The following is an 18504-nucleotide window of genomic DNA, read 5'->3' on the forward strand; positions in this document are numbered from 1 at the left end:
ACAAAAGTTCACTTGTTATTTCAACTCAAAGGTCAGGAAATGTGTCTTTAGCGTAGGCGACCTGGTACTCAGAAAAGTCTTCTTAGCCGGTAAGGATCCCAAGGGCGGAGTGTTGGGACCAAACTGGGAAGGGCCCTATCAAATAACAGAGGTCGTGAAAGAAGGAACCTTCAAGCTAGCGCGGCTTAATGGAGAAGCAGTCCCACGGACTTGGAATGCTATACACCTGAAGAAATATTATCAGTAATATCTTTGTAAGGCTTAATTAGAAAAGCCACCTTTTGTTTATTAAATAATGAGAGAATCTTTTCGCATTGCCGTATATGTTTGTGGATGTAACGTCAAGTAACCACGAATGGCCCTTTCCTGATTACTTGGGGGGCATATATCTTGGATATAACCAGGTCCTAAAACTTAGAAGTTGATTCAAATTGATTGATCGATGTTTTTCTTAAAAAGCGCTAGATATCAATAAAGGATTAACGCGAACTAAGTTTTTAAAATCAATGTCCTGGATATAACCAGGTCCTAAAACTTAGAAGTTGATTCAAATTAATTGATCGATGTTTTTCTTAAAAAGTGTGATATATTAATAAAGGATTAATGCGAAATAAGTTTTTAAAATCAATATCCTGGATATAACCAGGTCCTAAAATTTAGAAGTTGATTTAAATTGATTGATCGATGTTTTTCTTAAAAAGCGCGAGATATCAATAAAGGATTAACGCGAACTAAGTTTTTAAAATCAATGTCTTGGATATAACCAGGTCCTAAAACTTAGAAGTTGATTCAAATTAATTGATCGATGTTTTTCTTAAAAAGCGCTAGATATCAATGAAGGATTAACGCGAACTAAGTTTTTAAAATCAATGTCCTGGATATAACCAGGCCCTAAAACTTAGAAGTTGATTCAAATTGATTGATCGATGTTTTTCTTAAAAAGCGCGAGATATCAATAAAGGATTAACGTGAACTAAGTTTTTAAAATCAATGTCCTGGATATAACCAGGTCCTAAAACTTAGAAGTTGATTCAAATTGATTGATCGATGTTTTTCTTAAAAAGCGCGAGATATCAATAAATGATTAACACGAACTAAGTTTTTAAAATCAATGTCCTAGATACAACCAGGTCCTAAAACCTAGAAGTTGATTCAAAGTGATTGATCGATGTTTTTCTTAAAAAACGCGAGATATCAATAAAGGATTAACACGAACTAAGTTTTTAAAATCAATGTCCTGGATACAACCAGGTCCTAAACTTAGAAGTTGGTTCAAATTGATTAATAGATGTTTTTTCCTAAAAAGCATGAGATGTTAATCATAACACCAACAGAAACTAAGGTCTCACCAAATGCATTAAAGAGGAGTAACAATAAAATTAAACCACAAAAAATATATAAATAGATTAAAGTAAATCTAAGGAAACCAATTGTCTCGAGGATAAAAAACCTCGTAATACAAAGTTACAAATAAAAAATAAGAGAAAAGGAGCAGAAGTCCTAAGCCCCGCCAGGCCGCTCCGACGAAGTCACCCCTTCGGCGTCCTGATCGGCAGCAGCGGAAGTCTCCCCAATCTCAGAGGGTGCCTCTTGTTGAAGGCGAGCTTTGAACTTCTCTAGGAAGGACTCCCACACCTCCGTCCCCAGGAAGGAAAAGTCACCATCCTAGTTGAAGGCCCAACAATGATACAGCATGGCCTCCATGGAGGAGCTAGAAGATGCCCTCTCCGCCACCAGGGCGGCCTTGGCCTCTTCAAGTTCAACCTTTGCGGCGTCTAGGGCAACCTTGGTAGCCTCGGCCTCCAGCAGCTTAGCCCGAGATGCCTCCAGTTCGGCCTGTGCAGCAACCAAGGCGCCCTGCGCGATCTTCTCGCTTTCCCGGGCAGTCGCTAGGGCAGCTTTGGCATCCTGCTCTTGTTGTTGAGCAGACACGAGGGCGGCCTGGGCAGCCTGGTGCTCGCCCTTGATCTCGTCAATCCTGGCCTTGGATCGAGATATGCTCCGGTGGAGAGCCAAAGCCGCCTGCAAGGTCAAAATATGATAAGGCGTGTGCTCTAGAAAAAGCAAGGAGAACCATTGATTAAGCAAACTTACTACGAGGGTCATCCCCAGTGAAGACTCCATAACGTTCTCGGGGCTCCTCGTCTCGATCTCCCGCAGATCCCTTGGGGTGGCATTGTAGCAGTGATCCACCATATAGGTTGCGGTTTCATAAACCATCCCTCGAAAGGCCTCGGGGATTTTCTCCAGGGCCTGAGTGTTGACTGGGATGCGCACGGTGGGAACCGGAGCTGGCAAGGTCCCGGTTGGTACCTCCAGTTCCCGGTTAGAGACAGGCGGTCGCGGGGGAGGTGGAACCATCTTCTCTGCGGCGGGAGGGGGTGGAGGCACCTTCTCTGTGACGGAAGGACCCTGGCCCTTCCCCTTGGCAGGAGACTTGGAAGTGGTCCCGGGAGGGGGAGTTTTCTTGGCCAGCTGGAGCCTCTTCACCAAGGGTCCAGACGACCCGGAGGAAGGATTTCCCCCCAGGAACATGGATCACAGAACGTTGTCCCCGGGCTGTGACATCTCCTCGCTTGAAACAAAGAACGGAGCATTAGTATGCATGTAAAAATATTTGATCGCAAAATCTAAAGAAAGTATTGAAAAAGGTCCTACCCTCCGAGCTAGAGGAGGAATCTATTGTCACGACCTCCAGCCGCGGAGCTTCTACGGGGGAGTTTAAGATTATAACTTCATGAATGAGAGGGGGCTCTGGGTCCGGATCCGCCTCAGGACTAGACTCCTCTACATACTGCCTAAGCCCTGGAGCTACTATACCCTCCAGAAGGGAGGGCCACGACCTAAGGTTGGTCTCGTACTCCTCAAAGAAGGTCGACCTAAAGGCCAGGGCATTGTCTACTACTACAGTGCCCCTAGGGCGGCCGATGTCATGACGGAACACTAGCTGGTCAACGCACTGGAGTAGAGTTATGTTACGATCTGGGTCGTTTTGGTGACGGTGAACGAGTTGGTTGGGGTTAAACCTAGCAAGCCGTAGATCTGCGACAGCTCTGTCTAAATCCCTAAACAAGTATGGGTTACCTTGGCCGAAGGGACCGGTTGCTGCCCCAGACTGGACCCGCTTCGCGTTGACCCCTTGGGCGACCTCAAGAGCCCGCTTTCGACGCATGAGCGGCACCTCGTCTTCCTCGTCCTCCTCGTCGTCATCCGCGGCCCCCTCCTCGGGGATGGGTGCCATCTCGCGAGCTGCTGGGGTGATCCGCGGCCTCCTCAAGGCTAGAGTCTGGCCCAGAGAAATTAACTTACATGCCACCATCTTCTCATCAGACACGAGCTGGCGGTAGTCTTTTTCGCTTGGAGGGAGCCCCACCAAGGTCTCATATTGACCCTCGAGGGTCGCCGATTTAGTCGTCCTCGCAAAAATAGCTGCACGATAGTATTCTAGTCAATACGCATGGAAAGGAACAAGTCAACAGCAACTTTGCGAGCTGAGGATAGAAAGAACTTACGAGGACGGTTGAAGTAATGATGTTCGCAGTTGCAGAACCCCGTCGACATGAAGAACTGGTCCTCGAAGTCGTTGGGGTGGTTGGGCAGCTCGATGACTGCGGTGGAGTTGGGGAAATGGGTCAAGTAATAGAACTCGTCGCCTCGCCCCCGTTGGTCCGGGCTGGCTTTGAGATAGAAAAAGTAGAGAATTTCTGCTGATGTAGGGACCTCCCATTCTTGCTTCAGGAACAGGTACCTCAGCCCCGCTAACAGACGGTAGGAGTTAGGGGGAGCTGAAAGGGGGCCAGCTTCACGAAGTACTGGTCCAGAGGAAGAAAGGCCCCGGCCTTAAGGTGTTCGTCGCTCCAGGTCGCGAACTCCTCGTCGAGCGGTGTGTAGCTCCGCTCGCCCTCGAGGGGAGGTCGGGCAACAAGAGCTCCCGTCCCTATTTTGATGTTGTGGGACAGCAAGATCTTGTTGACCTTCCCCTGAGTTGTAACCTTCGAGACAATCCTCTCGGCCTCGAAGAAGGCGTCAGGTCCCACTTCGACCTCTTTCTCCACGGTGGGACCGAAGAGGGGGATAGGGGAATTTGCTACCACCTCCTTCCCCTTGCTGGCTTGCTGGGATGACGAGCTGGAGGCACTCTTCTTGGGCATGTTCTTCCTGGGTTCCATCTATTCGCCTAACGAACAAAGATGAAGAAAATTTAGAAAGACGACCTAAGCATAAGAAAGGGAATCTAGCGCGAGGAATGATTTTCCTTACACGGGCTGAGGTAATCTCAGCCCGCGGTGAGTGAGGCCACGCGGTTCTATGAACACGCGCCTGTGCTCCCAACGGGTCCCTGATCGCTCGGGATCTGTATGCCAGGAGGGTCAGGATAATGCTTGCCTTGGAGGGAAAGTTTCAAAAAGCAAAAACTGCCTGGGGAGCGTGGTCCCTAAGCTACCCGGTTTTGCACCCCAGAAACTTGTTGCCTTCCCCTCTCCAAACAGCCATTTCAAGGGATTACCCAGAAAAATCCCCCCAGAATTATCTTGTCCCATGCGTTATATTCCTAAGCATTCTTTCCTATGGTCGATACCCCTAGAGTAAAAAAAAAAAATAGCAAACAACCTACAGTGTGCAACTAAAAAAGGAGTCTACCTAAACAAAAAAAAAAAAAAACGGAAACATTTGAACATGCAGCAGGCAGAGGACTTACAGAAGTATTTGTTGTATGAAAGCCGAAAATGGCGTAGAAGTCGGAATCCTGGTGGAGCCTTTAGAACCGGAGTCACGGAGAAACCTTTGTGTCTGAAACTCAGGAACTTCTGGAACAGTAACCGGAAGAAAAAAGGGTTTTGAGGCTGAGAAGAGAGAAGAGAGAAGATGAGGAAAATTTTCAAATAAAGGGTGGCTCATGCAAAAGGTGGCCAACCTTATATATACGTAAAAGGAAAAGAAACAAGGGTCGTTCGATCGTCTTAATGTGGGATACGAGGGTCACAACTCGAAAGACGAAACGACGGCCGAAGATAGGCTAGGCCATTTAATGCGATTCTCGGAAGACGGACCGTCACCAACCACGATGCTCCATGTATCCGATACCAGCGCAATAGGCGGGACATGAAGAGTCGGAAAGGAAGCCTAAAAGCCCCCGCTGTGGCCCCAAGTGACGTCACGTGCCACGAGCAAGGGCTTGGTGGGCAAATGTACGCCCTAAATATCCACGAGTTATTAGCGAGCTGGAAAATGGCATAATTCTATCCGCCACGTGGAAGCCACCTACCCGGAGCTGTAGTTACGAGTCTCCACCTCTTTAGCTCGAGGTAGTCAAAGGTTTAGAAAGAATACTCGAAGGCATCGGGTCAGCAATGTGGACACCACGAGCTGGAACTACGTCAGGCTCGAGGTACGACATAGAGCTGACACCCCCGACCATTCATGAAGTCAACCACGCAATGTAAATGTGCACATATCAGACATCACGTGTCTACTCCATTCCTGAATTCTCGGACACGCAACATAAACGTGCGTGTTCAGGCACCCCACGGCTGGTTTGGGCCATGCGGCCCATTATCCCCCTTACCTATTGATTAGATAACACTTCATTGTCAGGTTTTAGGAATTAATCATAAGTGTCACAGAAGTGACATGATGGGTAAGAAGGTCACGGGATGACCCCCTTTACCAACACCCAGGTGTCCTCTCCCTATAAATATGGAGACCCTGGGCGTTGCAAGAGGTTGGCGTCTAGTTTGTAAAGAAATACCCTGTAAGGAATACTAGAGAGATATCTATAATATTGACTGGTGGACTAGAGAGATTTTAACCTTCGAACCACCTAAAAGGAAAGGAGTTATAACCTTCCTCCTATACTATTTTCACCAGTTTGGAATATAAATAATTATATATTACGGTTCATCATCTAGCACTAATCCATCTCGTTTATTCGTATAATTATCTGTTGCCGAAGAACCGCGTCAACAGTTCTCCTTGATTGTTTATATCATAAACAATTATATAAATATATAGTTTTAATCTCTTATATATATATATTTATCAGGAGACAACGAATGTTTATTTGCAATAATTATCTATATTCAACTGCTATTTATTTCTTGATTTAAGGAGTCATCCTTAACAAAGTTTGCTGATTTAATTTTGGTAAACAAAATTTTGTTTACATATATAACATATACGCATATCAGTATGCTATTTTTTTTCTCTCATGTTTTTTTTAATATCATACCACACCTATGTTTATATATCTTTCTACATGCTATATCACGTATGACCCCGATTTTTTTTTTCTTTTAGTTTCTCAACATACATATATACATCCTCATACATCTCTTTCTTTATTTATAACCACATCAGACGAATGCAGATATATATATATATATATATTTCTATAATAAAGATGATAAATATATAGGGAAATTTTACTTTTTATGCTTAGTAGTCTCTACTATTACCAAAATATACCACTACTTTTAACTCTTTCATTTTAATGCTAAGCATTCCCAATCTACCTAAAGCACCCCTCCCATTATATCAAGAAGACCAAAAACCTCTCTTCCTCACTCTTTTTCTCTCTACGAAACCCTCACCAAAGCCCACAGTGAGTTCCAAATTTCTTGTTGAAATTGTTGTTAGCCATCTCCATTGTCTCTGTAAAGATCTCAATATCAAAGGAAACATCTATTTTGAGGGATTTTGGAGGAGAAAAACAATGGGCAAAAAAATTGTTCATTTTTTTTTGTGTTGGGTACTGTTTGTTTACTTTTTTTTGGCTATTTCAAACAAATCTCAGCCTATATTGGTGTATTTTTTTGGGTTTGTTAGAGAGATTTTGCGATATGTGTTTTTCTGAGTTTTATGTGTTATTTGCAATAGTTTTGCTCGATAATAACTCGATAACAGCTCGATAAGGGGCTCGATACTATGTAGAAGATGATTAAGTTGTGATCTCAATGCTGCTCGATAATGGCTCGATGATAGCTCGATAGGTATAGCATTTATTTCTCGATGGTGCTCGACAGGAACTCGACAAGGGTTCGATTAGACCCTTGACTATTTGGTTTAGTTGTTTCTCGATACGTGCTCGATGGGAGCTCGATAGGGGCTTGATAATAGGCAGATGGTGTGAGTTTTGTTAAGATCTCGAGCTCATATTGAGCTCACTTCGAGAAAAATCATACTCTGCCTTACTCAGAACCATCGAGCTCCTATCGAGCTTATCGAGCCTAACCAATTCATGTTCTATCGAGCTTATATCGATATCCTATCGAGCCTATCGATCCTGTCAAGTCTAACCATAGACCCCATCGAGCCTAACCAATTACTGTCCTATTGAGCCTAACCATATACCCCATCGATCTCTTATCGAGCTTATTGAGCCTAACCATAGGCCCTATCGAGCCTAACCATATACCCCATCGAGCCTAACCATATACCCCATCGAGCCTAACCGTATACCCCATCAAGCTCCTATCGAGCTTATCGAGCCTAACCAATTACTGTCTTATCGAGCCTAACCATATACTCCATCGACCCTAACCATATACCCCATCAAGTTCCTATCTAGCTTAACCATATACCCCATCGAGCCTATCGAGCTCATATCGACACATTCATACTACCCTATCGAACTACCATCGAACCTATCTAGCCACTGGTTCAAACCCAGATTAAAACCCACATAACCCACAAATTCAACATGCATTTCACTTAAAAATGGAGTTGGGTACGAGAACTAACATTTGATTGTCGTCGTGGGAGGAAATCGGCATCGTCGGTCTCGGGTTCAAAAGGAATGTGTCGCCGTGGGTCTCAGGTAGATAGAGGTCAACAGAGTTAGGTGAGATGGGGGAGATGGGTTGCTTGAGATGCTCGACGGGGGTTGGGCTCGACGGAGGTTGGGGCTCGGCGGGGGTTGGGTTGGACGAGATTTTGATGTTTCTTGAGAGAGAGAGAGAGAGAGAGAGAGAGAGAGAGAGAGAGAGAGAGAGAGAGAGAGAGAGAGAGAGAGAGAGAGAGAGAGAGAGAGAGAAAGAGAGAGAAACCGAGAGTGTAGAGAGAGAAATGAGATGTTAAAATTTTTTGGGTGGAAAAATGGGAGGGGTATTTTCGGTAGATGAGGAATGTTTAGCATCAAAATGAAATAGTTAATAGTGGTGATATTTTTTTTGTAATAATAGAGACTATTATGCATAAAAAGTGAAATTTCCCAATATATATTAATGGCCATGTTTGACTTTTCAAATAACCAAAAGAAATAAAGACTCATTTTTTTGGACTTCAGCTTTGGCTACTGGGCTTGGAGTCATGAATATGACTTTTGTTTGATATACATATAACTTTGAGTGATTCTTGTACTGAACATAATTGTATATATTGTATATAGATTTTGTTTTTTTGAAGCCCACGCATATATGATATGCATTTAGAGTCAGAGTTTTTTTTTTGTCGCACATATTAATATATATATTTTTATATATATATGCCAATTTCAAAACTCCCTCTTTGTTTTTAGACATATTAAGGAATTTTCCCAATATTTATTTTGGCCTTTGCCTAACATAGAGACTAATTGAATTCCAATGCAGTATTGGATATTGGGAAATTTCGTTGCCTTATTTTACTGTTTAATCAAAATTTACATTTTAAGAAATTTTGATAGCATAACAGTATATGAATTTTATGATTTATCATATCTTCCATGACTATGTCTCATTTTTGGAGACCTTTTGTGGCTAATGAAGCCTAAGTCAAAGTGGACCATGAAAAATCCATTTTAATTTTAAGAGAATTTGAGTAGCATAATTACATAGAAAAATTATATATTCTTTTTTCTCCATTGGCTATATCTCACTTTTGGAGACCTTTTGTGGCTTAAAAAGCCTAGGTCAAAGTGGACTAAAGACAAAAGAAGAGAATCATGATCCTTACAAAGATGAGAAGAAAAATAGGGGCAAGTCCTAGTATTTACTTTTGTAGAATTCCTTGAAGAAGAAAATCTTAACTCTCTGTATATTTCTTATCGTAATCGCTCTTAGAATTTTGACAGTTTTCTCTTCTCTTCCCCCCCCTTTTTTTCCCCTTGTGTCTGATTTACTTCCCCTTTATAGACTCTATTTTACGTTATGTAAAGAGTGGTGAGAGTGGAACGTAGGAAGATGTAGATAAATGTGGAAATATTCATCTCCACTAATTTGACTGATACCACTTTTTATAATAATATATATTATTATATTTTTATTTTATATATATATTTTTTCGTTCAAGAGTTGGAATTGTAACCACATAAGCCCCAACTTTCCTTTTTTTTATCGTGGGCCTTTGAATGATCCATCATATCATTGAACCCTAAAGGAAGATTTAAAATGGCTGGAGTGGGCCTATACTTGGAAACAGTCTCCTAAGCTTGAGCCCAATACTCTTTAGAGGGCCACGGATGGTATGAGCATTGGACCCAAAATAATTCCTCAATGCATATGCCATCTGGTCTTCGTTGGAATTGGGCCCAACAATTCGGGACACAAAATTGTCTATTGTATCACAATCATTGACCACCCATACTTTCCCAACTTTTTCGTTATTTCCTACACCCTGCATGGTACTGTTATCGTGAGTATTATGGGTTTGGGGTTTTGGTACCTTTCTTCTTCTATCTAATTACAATGGGTTGTTTTCTTCACTAGAAATGGCAATATTTTCAGACCTGGATCCTCCCGCCTTTGAATTGCTTATGGTCACCCCTGTTTGGGCCAGAGCTTGTTCCCACGCATGTTGCTTATCCTGGCAGTTTGAGCTTTTGTATTATCCATCGATTCTTCAACTCGGATTTTCTCTGTTGGATTAACCGCAGACTGGTTGGAGGAGTCAGATTCCGATGTCGGCGCCGCTGTATTCCTCTTCTTCATCGGTGGCGACAAGATATTGTTATCTGGTTGTTGCTCCGATGACATCGACTCCTTGTTTTTCTGATTAGTCAGGTCGTCTCCATTTTTAAGAGCCACCCAATCCATAAACCACTTCGGCTTAACATGGAACGGAGATTGCTCCCAGTTCTCTGCTCTGATCCAGTCCCCTTACAAAGGGAAGGATATTCCGTCCTTGTTCAGTTGGAGGCCGGAAGCAATGTATTTGTTTGGAGTGTTGATATTTGACACCCAAGAGGGGTGACACCTCAGTCACACCCGTAATACTTTGTGGAATTGTAATCCACAGTAAAAAGGATAAACTAACATACTGTTAGTTTATACAGTTAGTTGTTAAAATTAGTTAGTGTGCATCAAGGTTATTTTAGTCATTTCGTTCTCTATGTCTTAGTTATAAAAGGGGCTCGGGATACACATTGTAATGTACTGTAATTCATATTGAATTAGTGAGTTGAGAGCCTAGATAGAGAGGTTGTGAAGCTGTGAAGAAGAGTTCAGCCGATTGACTTCAAGAAGATCAAGAAAGAACTCGAATTGAGTTCTTGGAGAAGTTTTGAGACTAGTGATGCACCTAACATTGTTAGCTTTGTAATTTCATCTCTTAAATCAATAAAAGAGACTACTCAGGGGAGTGAACAGGAAGTAGGTCCTTGGTTTGGCCGAACCTGTATAATTCTTGTGTCTTTGATTACTTTACTGCATTATTGTTTACTGTTATGTTTTGCTGACTTTAATTGCTTTAGCATTACCTTAGCAATTTTATTGTTCGATTGTTTCTTGCATTATTTTAACAGTTTTATTAGTCATTGTATTGGAGTGTTTGTGCATTGCTGAGTTCTGTGTTGTAGGAAAGAATTACAACAGTGGTATCAGAGCCAGGTTCTAGATTCAAAGAAAAGAAAAGAACTCAGCTGTGAAGATTCAAGAATTGCATAAAGATGGCTTCATCTTCAACAAGATTCGACCTAGAGAAATTTGATGGATCAGGGGACTTTAGTCTGTGGAAAGAAAAGATGATGGCCATATTGATCTACCAAAAACTCGATTCAGCATTGGAAGAGGTCACTGAGAAATCTGAGAAAGAAACTGATGCAGTAAAGAAGAAGGAGACTGACACTGTGATGAAACAAGCTCGATCAACAATCATCATGAATTTGGCAGACAATGTACTGAGGCAAGTTATTGGAGAGAAAACGGCTCTAGGAATCTGGAACAAATTGAATCAATTGTACATGGCAAAGTCCACTGCAACAAAGATCTTCTTGAAAGGTAAATTTTATGGTTTCAAGATGAATGCGACTGTTTCTCTTGAACAGAATTTAGATGATTTGAACAAGATTGTTCTATCATTAACTAACATGGGAGAGGTCATAAAAGAGGAAGATCAAGCAGTGATTGTTCTGAATGGTTTACCCGAACAATTCAAGGAGATGAAGACTGTTATAATGTATAGCAGGGATACCTTGACTCTTGAAGATGTGATGAGCACTCTCAGATCGAGAGATGCTGAATTAAACTGGCAGAAGGCTGCAAAACAGGAGTCAAAGATAGATGAGGCTTTGATCACTCGAGGCAGACAACCATGGAGAAACAACTCAAGAAACAGAAGGAATTCAAGATCAAAATCAAGATCAAAAGAGACCAGAAGATGTCACCATTGTGGCAAAGTAGGACACCTGATCAAAAGCTGCTGGGAATTAAGAAACAAAAAGAAAAGGGACAAGGAAGAAGAAAACAAGAGCAATGATTCGAATGCAGTAGTTAATGATATTTACAGCTCAGATGGAGATGTATTTGCTGTAATCAACATACAAAGAAAGAATACAGAATTGAGCAATGGAGATGCATGCACAGGTTCAGGTCTTAGAGACCATGAAGAGTGGATTCTAGATAGTGGTTGTACTTACCACATGAGTCCAAATAGAAGCTGGTTTATGGACTACTCAGAGATAGATGGTGGGAGTGTTATGATGGGCAATGATCATAAATGTCAGGTTGTTGGCATTGGAAATATTGCTATTCGGAATGCAGATGGCACAATAAAGGTTTTAAACAAAGTCAGGCATATTCCAGATTTGAAAAGAAACTTGATTTCTTTAGGCACCTTGGATGATGAAGGATATGAGTATAGAACTGGTAAAGGGACTATGAGGATTACAAAAGGGTCATTATTGGTCATGAAAGGCATTAAGAGGCTTGGATTATATTTCCTAGATGGAAAGACCATACCTCCTGCACAGGCAGCTGCTGTTAGCAAATGCAAAACAGATTCAAAATTATGGCATGCTCGATTGGGGCACATAAGTGAACAAGGCTTAGTTGAGTTGTCTAAACAAGGTTTATTACAGAATTATAATCATGCTAACCTACCTTTCTGTGAGATTTGTGTACAGGGTAAACAACATAGACTAAAGTTCTCTCACAGCAATTATAGAGCAAACAAGGTGCTGGAATACATACATGCAGATTTATGGGGTGCAAGCAGGATTAAAACTCCAGGAGGTAACCAGTATTTCTTGTCCATTATTGATGACTATAGTAGAAAGGTGTGGGTACTACTATTGAAACATAAGAGTGAGTGTTTAAACAAGTTTAAAAACTGGAAAGTTTATGTTGAAACTCAAACTGAGTTAAAAATAAAAACACTTAGGACTGATAATGGACTAGAGTTTATAAATGAGGAATTCTCTGATTTATGTGTTAAAAATGGTATGCAAAGACATAGGACAGTAATCAAAACTCCTCAGCAAAATGGCATTGCTGAGAGAATGAATAGAACACTTTTAAATAAAGTGAGATGTCTTTTACTTGAATCTGGTTTACCCAAGAAATATTGGGGAGAGGCTTTGTATACTGCTTGTTATCTAATAAACAGGAGTCCAAGTAGAGCAATTAATCTGAAGACTCCTGAGGAACTGTGGAGTAAAAGACCACCATCTCTTGCACATCTCAGAACCTTTGGTTGTGCAGCATATGCACATAGTGTTGAAGACAAACTTGGTAAGAGATCGATTAAATGTGTTTTAATGGGATACCAAGTTGGGGTCAAAGGTTACAGGCTACTTTCTACTGAAACTAACAAGATTTTAATAAGTAGAGATGTGATTTTTAATGAGTTATATTTTCCCTTTAAAAGAAATGAGAAAGGTTCTGTTTCTGATGTTTCAGGTAACAAGTTACCAAGCAAAGCTGGTGTTCAGATTGAGGTGGAACCTCCCAACATAGAACTGAATGAACAGGAGAGTTTTGAACCTGAGATTGAGACTGAAACTCAAGAAGAAGACTTAAGTAATTACCAGCTAGCTCGAGACAGGATCAGAAGAGATGTCAAGGCACCTGAAAGATACATAGAGGCAGACATCATAGCATATGCACTTTCTATTGCAAACCAGTCAACAGAACCAGAACCAAGAAGCTACTCAGAGGCAATAAACAGCAGAGATTCTCAGAAATGGAAACAGGCCATGATGGAAGAACTGAACTCACTTAAAGAAAACAACACCTGGAAGTTGGTATTCAAACCTGAAAGACAGAAGATTATTGACTGCAAATGGGTATTTAAAGTAAAAGAAGGGATAACTGAGAAGGAGCCAAAGGTTTACAAGGCAAGGCTTGTAGCAAAAGGGTTCACACAGGTCGAGGGAGTGGACTACTCTGAGATATTCTCACCAGTTGTCAAGATGAAGACAATCAGAATAATGCTGGCTTTGGCTATTCAGTTTGAATGGAGTATTGAGCAAATGGATGTAAAAACAGCATTTCTAAATGGTCAATTAGAAGAGACCATATTTATGTCCCAACCAGAAGGATTCAAGGTGGAATCAAAGAGGGGTGAACTAGTGTGTTTGCTCAAGAAGTCTTTATATGGATTGAAGCAGTCCCCGAGGCAGTGGTACAAGAAGTTCAATACAGTAGTGACTAAAGTGGGGTACACAAGATCCAAGTATGACACCTGCCTATACTTCTCAGATTTGGATTCAAGCTTAGTTGTTTTCTTGTTGATCTATGTGGATGACATGCTCATAATGAGCAAGGATATGCAACAAATAACTTGACTAAAGAATGTGTTGAAGAGTGAATTTGAAATGAAGGATCTTGGGGCTGCAAGGAAAATTCTGGGAATTGATATCATTAGAGACAGGAATGCAAAGAGGCTTATGCTAACACAAGAAGGTTATCTGAAGAAGGTGATTCAGAAGTTCAAAATGTCAGATTCAAAAGAGGTAAATGTACCTCTAGCAGGGCACTTTAATTTGTCAACAGATCAGTCACCTAAAACTGATCAAGAAATAAAGGATATGAAGGAAGTACCCTATGCAGAAGCCATTGGGAGTGTAATGTACTCCATGATTAGCACCAGGCCAGATATTGCCTATGCAGTGAGTGTGTTGAGTAGATACATGTCCAATCCAGGAGTAGAACATTGGAAAGGGTTGAAATGGCTGCTGAGATACTTGAAGGCTACAACCAAAGTTGGTTTACAGTTTGTCAAGTCAGAAACAAAGGTATATCTTGAAGGATATGTTGATGCAGATTATGCATCAAATAGAGATACTAGGAAATCCATAACTAGCTACTGTTTCTTACTGAATGGATGTTGTGTCAGTTGGAAAGTTCAGTTGCAACAAGTGGTGGCACTCTCAACAACTGAAGCAGAATTCATGGCCACCACTGAGGCTTTCAAGGAGGCTGTTTGGATCAAAGGATTATTGAATGAGATTCAATTGTTAACAGGCAAGGTGAATGTGTTCTCGGACAGCCAATCAGCTATTCATCTTTGTAGAAATCCAGTTTATCATGAGAGGTCAAAACACATTGACATCAGATTGTTTTGGATCAGAGATAAGATAGAGGAAGGAGAAGTAGAACTTGGAAAGGTACCTAGTGAAGAAAATCCTGCAGATGCAGGTACTAAAGTTCTCTCAGTCAGTAAGTTCCAACATTGCTTGGAACTACTGAATATAACCTCTCTTTAAGAAAGCTGGATCACTTCCCTGAGTTTGAAGCTATTGATCTTTTTACTATGGATTAAGGTGGAATTTGTGGAATTGTAATCCACAGTAAAAAGGATAAACTAACATACTGTTAGTTTATACAGTTAGTTGTTAAAATTAGTTAGTGTGCATCAAGGTTATTTTAGTCATTTCGTTCTCTATGTCTTAGTTATAAAAGGGGCTCGGGATACACATTGTAATGTACTGTAATTCATATTGAATTAGTGAGTTGAGAGCCTAGATAGAGAGGCTGTGAAGCTGTGAAGAAGAGTTCGGCCGATTGACTTCAAGAAGATCAAGAAAGAACTCGAATTGAGTTCTTGGAGAAGTTTTGAGACTAGTGATGCACCTAACATTGTTAGCTTTGTAATTTCATCTCTTAAATCAATAAAAGAGACTACTCAGGGGAGTGAACAGGAAGTAGGTCCTTGGTTTGGCCGAACCTGTATAATTCTTGTGTCTTTGATTACTTTACTGCATTATTGTTTACTGTTATGTTTTGCTGACTTTAATTGCTTTAGCATTACCTTAGCAATTTTATTGTTCGATTGTTTCTTGCATTATTTTAACAGTTTTATTAGTTATTGTATTGGAGTGTTTGTGCATTGCTGAGTTCTGTGTTGTAGGAAAGAATTACAACATACTTATTAAATTTAAAGAAGTGGATTTGATATTAAATTACACTAATAGGATATGACCCCTACTTGGGCACAGTAGCTTACTGCCCAATTACACAACACTTGTAACAAATCCTAGGCAGATTGATATACTTGTATTGGAACCACACAGGAGGTAGATTTTCACGCCTAAGCGGAAATCCCGAAAACAATGGTTTATCAATTTCTACCTCTGCCCGGAACCTAAGTTTACCCCCATCGTAAACCAGAGCCCTTTCGGGGATGTGGTACGATTCTGCAGCTCTTGCAGCAAGCTTATGTAGGTTCGGAGTGCTCCAGAAACCACTCGGAATATGGGGAATGTGAATCCAACTGGGTGTTGTAGAAAACTCTACTTATGTGTAGCGTAGTTCCACTGGCCATGGCTGTAACGCAAGGAGTGCACCTCCCACAGACCAAGGCCTCCTTTCCAGCACTTTCAATGCATCCTCTTCCGTTTGGAATCTGAACTCATGGAGCCCATTTTCTAGCTGTCTCCATTTCAACCCTTGGATTCGACCCCAGGCCATGTTTAGAGAGGTTCTTACCATCTTCCCTGATATTCTAGTACGGGAGAATATCTTACCCAGAAGTACCGTTCTGTAGACATGATTATCCTCTCTAGGAACAAGTTCCATCTCCAAATCATCCATACCAATCTGTAGAGTCTCATCAAACCTCTCCGAGAGCTCTGGGTATTCGGTGGATTGATCCGTCATGTTTGCCATAGGCTAAACAGCCTCAGGACCCTTGAGTTCGACTCTTGAAAACAATCAATACAGCTCCTATAGTGCACCAAACTGAACAACAAGACCTTTCGTCTACGTTAGTCTTTCTCTACTCACCTCATCCTTTAGACGTATCTACCTTTTTGCTCATTTACAAGTGCCATTTACATGTTTTTAACTTAATTATGCATTAAGCCAACTCTAATTCACATATTCAAGTTCTCAAATTCGCAAGTTTATAAACCACATGTTCTACCAATAATAAACTAGCACAAGTTTAGATATGTAAAAGAGTGACTGTGAGATTGAGAGAAATCTCATTATTCGGAGTCGGGAAAGTTTATCTTACAAAGCACAATTTTTGTCTTATAAGTGCACATAAATACACAAAAAAAAAAAAAGTTACTATAATAAGGGAAGATGTAAATAACTAAAATGTATAGTGAAATTACTATTTAGACTTTTATTAAATAAATAAATTACTTAATTTTATAAGAAATAAACAGAAGAAAAAGAAATGAAGGATATAATAATAAGAAAAAAGATGGGTGACATTAGTTTATCCTTTATGAAAGTATCTGTCAACTAAGTTTTTGTTTTTTTTTAAAAATTTATAGTAAGTTTTTTTATTATTAATATAAATATATTTTAGTTAATTAAAAGTTATTTTGGCACAAGTAGAATTGAATAGGTCATCCCTGCTATACCGACCAAAAACCATTGATGAGCATTTGGTTTTCATTATAATGACTAAAAAAATTCTTTCTTTTTTCATTTTTTTTATTTTTGTATTGTTTCACATATGAATTTTATTAGTTATTTGAATAAAATATTTGAGAAATGTTTATAGGTTATGTATAAAAACATCGGAGTAAACAACTAAACATGCAACGTGCATGAGCACTTTGTATTCTTATATGAATTTGAAAGTTATGGTGATGTTTGAATTATGAGAGTTATGATAAAATATATGTTGATATTGATATTGCTTAAATATTGGTGGTTTTGAAATTGCAATAATGATATGTGATCTATAGGAAGCATGTTGTAGTTCTTTTATTGTTTCACTATTCATGCTATGATTTTATATGAGTTATTGCACTATTTTTCTTTTGGAATCCAAGAGTGTCTCGGCCAAGGTTATATAAAGATGTTTTCTGTAACACTCTACTAATCCAAGGTCGTTACACCGTGTGTTTATAACAGTGCTTAACTCGGTAAACGAGTCATTTGGACTCAAAAGTATAATTAAAGCGAATAGGATTGTTTAGGTACTAAAAAGTTTTGTCAATAAACTTGAACTTCTCATTTAAAAAGGTTTGACTAAATATAAGGGATCCCAAAGGTTTTAAATCAAAAATACAAATTTATCATAATTACAGAATTAGCCGACCTAAGCGACAAAATCAAGCTATAATCCTACGTTCCTCAAAATATCTTGACCATTGTGGCCGAGTAGGCCAAGTATGTATGCGCTGCCCCTGAAGCTCTCCAACTCATGGCTGGTTAGCTACCCTTTGCCCTTACTTGCACCACAAAGCACCCGTGAGCCAAGGCCCAACAAGAAAACTTAATCAAGTAAGACAGATATTCAAATAAGCATTCCTATCAAATACATGCTTTATAAATCCTAACCATACGTGGATAATTCATCAAGTATAACAACTCATGCCGAATAGATGCACATCGTATTCCTGTAATGGTCCCACCACATTGGCTTGGCCCCGCCACAATAGCTGGCCCCACCACTACGACCTACATTACGCATGTAGTGCCGATAACGACTTCAAGGCCGATTAGGCCCCACCACTACGACCTACATTATACATGTAGAGCCGATAACGACCTCCAAGCCGATAACGATCTCTCTACCGAACAATAATTACAAACAAGAAAATCAGCATACATTCAAACAGAGGAGACATTTAACTATAAATGAATTCATGACACGGTCATTCCCAGGCCCTATAATCAAGGGCTCAAGCCTTACACTCAGTGCATGTGCAAGTTTTCTTACCACAAGTCTTGAGCGATAAGGTAAAGCAACAACGAGCATGATCCTTTCCTCCCGAGCCTTGCAGTACTCCTAGTCACAACATATTTAAGGAATATCCATGAGGAACTAAGCCAATTAAGGACTTTAAGATCCCTTGGGACCTAAGATTCCACTAAACAGAGTAGTGGAATCGTTCCTGCGCCCTTA

This window comes from Humulus lupulus, chromosome X (genome assembly GCF_963169125.1).
Source record: "Humulus lupulus chromosome X, drHumLupu1.1, whole genome shotgun sequence".
Classification (NCBI taxonomy): Eukaryota; Viridiplantae; Streptophyta; class Magnoliopsida; order Rosales; family Cannabaceae; genus Humulus; species Humulus lupulus.